This window comes from Mustela erminea, chromosome 16 (genome assembly GCF_009829155.1).
Source record: "Mustela erminea isolate mMusErm1 chromosome 16, mMusErm1.Pri, whole genome shotgun sequence".
NCBI classification, from domain to species: Eukaryota; Metazoa; Chordata; class Mammalia; order Carnivora; family Mustelidae; genus Mustela; species Mustela erminea.
In genome coordinates this window covers 57,181,899-57,184,771 of record NC_045629.1, presented here as the reverse complement: position 1 = coordinate 57,184,771, position 2,873 = coordinate 57,181,899, and the positions used below count along the sequence as shown (strand labels likewise).

Genomic DNA, 2,873 nt, shown 5'->3' with positions numbered 1-2,873 from the left:
GTGCATCTGTTTCTAGTCCTTGCTCTCCTCAGACATGCCTGCTGTAAGACCATGCCCCAAAGCTGCACTTTAATAGTAAAGTTGTTTTCTTTCTAATAAAAAAAAAAAAGTGTGTTTTTCATCTTCTGTGTTACAATCTGTTCCTCAATTTAATTTTCAAGTGAAGACCTATACAGCTAAAATAAGATTAAGGTACAATGTACAGTGGATTTAGAAGATGGCGTGAAACTCATTGAAATATGTACAAGTTGACATTTTCATTCAGCCATGTTAATATAAAGATTTCTAAATGGATCTCCTGCTTAAAACATCCTCTTTAAAACAGTAAGAAATAAATAGCAATTATCTCATGCCTATAGTTCTCTAAGAACTTTGTTTAAATGGCCATGGCTCCATCTCCACTGGAGGAAGGTATACAGTTGTCACCATATCAAGTTTTAGCCAGTCCTACTTTTACAGAGTTGTCCCATTCTGTCCATCTCATTCCTGACTGAGTTCCTCAAAAAGGTGAGTAGGTTCTGGTTAATAAAGTTCACGGTTGTGTGAAAGACATCGTGGAGCGAGACTGGTGTGTGACTGGCCACCTTTCTGGCCAACAGCATGGGTCAACATAAGTTCAGTCTTCTCTTTCTCCGTGTCTTTAGAACAAGCCTGCATGACCTGCTCCAACACAGCAGCGAGGTACTTCCTTCTGTCCTCCTCCGACAGGTTTACCTGCATAAACCGCATTGCCAGGTTATACACTCGTCTTGACTGGATGCTGTGATCCTTGCAGTCCCTTATTTGGTCCCTTATTTGGGTGAGCTTCCTGGCAAGATCCTGGATGAGTTCCTCTCAGGATCTGTCTCCCCACGTTTTAGAAAGTGGCCACCCCATTTGCCATTTGTCTGTCGCTCGTCCTTGTGGTCCCCCTGCGGGTGAGCCAGCACGGGCTCTTTGTGGCCCAAGGCCTCCAACTCTTCGTGGAGATTCTAGTTGGAGCGGTTTTAGAGGAAGCCAAACACCAGCAAGTTTGTGATGTGTGCATCCTGGAGGTCTGAACCAGTTCTGGCCTTAGAATCCATGGCACAGGCAGCCTTACAGGGCTCTGACTTTCTTCGGGCTTTGCAGGTGCCCCAAGTCAGCAGACCTCCTAAGAGGATAAAATTTTAAAAGACTCCTATGTCCATAATTTATTAGATGTTATCCTTTTGCTGCTTGCTCCAGCTGTTAAGTTTCCTGGGCGTTCCAGACTCAACTCCCCACCCACCAGCCATGGCAGGAGACAGAGGGGGTCAGCTGGGGGTGTGGTGTTGGGTTCCAGGTGAGGTGAGCTGGAGACAAAGCCCCCAGGGCACTAAAAATATAAATTTATTAAACTCAAAGGTTAAAAATACAAAAAGGTTACTTTATTAGATAAAATACAACCTAATTATTTATAACTGAAACTCAGCATATATAGGACATAAGATCACAGAAAGTTTGAATGTGAACTAACAAAAAAATGGAGTTCATATCACAACGTAAAATGTATTAGGAAAAAATACACATAATTGTAAAAAGCAATGAGCAAATCCACAATTATAATAAAATACAGTTTAACACAACTCTCATAATGGGGAAATAGATCAATGGGGAAAAATTTGAAGAATAAAGATTTGAACAAGCTGGTTGCAAATTAATAATGGGCACATTTAACTCTGCAGTCAACAATTAGAAAATACAGTTTTCAAGCATTTGCAGGAAAGACAGTGATACAAAAAGAAAACTAATCACATTTCAAAAGAACAATGTTTTGTCAAGTTTTCCACAGCTAGAAATTGATATCCAAAAGATAAACAAACAATAATATAATAAATTAAAATTTTAAAAGCATATTTCTAAATAAGTGTAATGAAATAATAGAAATCAGATAATACTTCACATCAAATGTAGTAAAAAGTACTATAATTATACCCTTAAAATGTTAATGTAAAATAAGCTGTATAAAACAAAAATCTGTATAAATATAAGCTTTATAAATACAAAATAAGAAATTAATAACAGAAAACAAATATGTAACAGAGAGGATCCTAAAATACAAATATTATTTTTTTTTTAAAAGCAAAACTAGTGAACTAGACAAACCCCTCACAAGACTGATCAAGGTAAACAAAATAAGTTCCAAATCAGCAATATTAAGAATTAAAAAGGGGAAGGGATGCCTGGCTGGCTCAGTCCCTGGAGCCTGGGACCCTTGATCTCAGGTTTATGAGATCAAACCCTGTGCTCGGTGCAGAGCGTACTTAAAAGTAATAATCAAGAAGTTTTTACAAGAATAAAAAAGGGGAACATAGCAGTGATTTTCTAAAAGATATATAAAAAGAATATATTTTGAATACTTAAACTTAAAAATTTAGAGAAAATAGTCAATAAACAATAAAATATATAGCTTACCAAAATTAACTCAGTATGAAATAGAAAACATTAGTTAACTATAAAGCTTAATAAGATTGAATCAATCCCTCAAGAGGGGGAAGGAAGGAAGGAAGGAAGGAAGGAAGGAAGGAAGGAAGGGGGAGGGAGGGAGAAAGGAAGGGAGGGAAGAGGGAGAAAAAGTAAAAAAAAAAACAAAAAAAAAAACAAAAAAACAAACCACCAGGCATAGATGGGGAAAGAAATAATACCCCACATATAAATTGTTCCAGGGATTTGAAATAGAGCAAATGCTTTCTAATCAATGTGTGAAGCAGTATAAATTTATGCTGTAAAATATCATAATTGTAGTAATATATTCCATAACCTATATGTTTTAGCTGGGATCATGGCCAACCTGCTAGAGATTACATATCCCATCATTGCTTAAAGCTAGATACGGCCATAAAAAGAAAAGAGAAGGATTATCTCACTAGGTT

At 36.9% G+C, this 2,873-nt stretch overlaps 1 pseudogene; it reads right to left on the bottom strand.

Annotated features, from left to right (window-relative positions):
• Nucleotides 1-437: 437 nt before the first annotated feature.
• On the bottom strand, nucleotides 438-1,064 carry LOC116574963 (annotated as a pseudogene).
• Nucleotides 1,065-2,873: the final 1,809 nt, after the last annotated feature.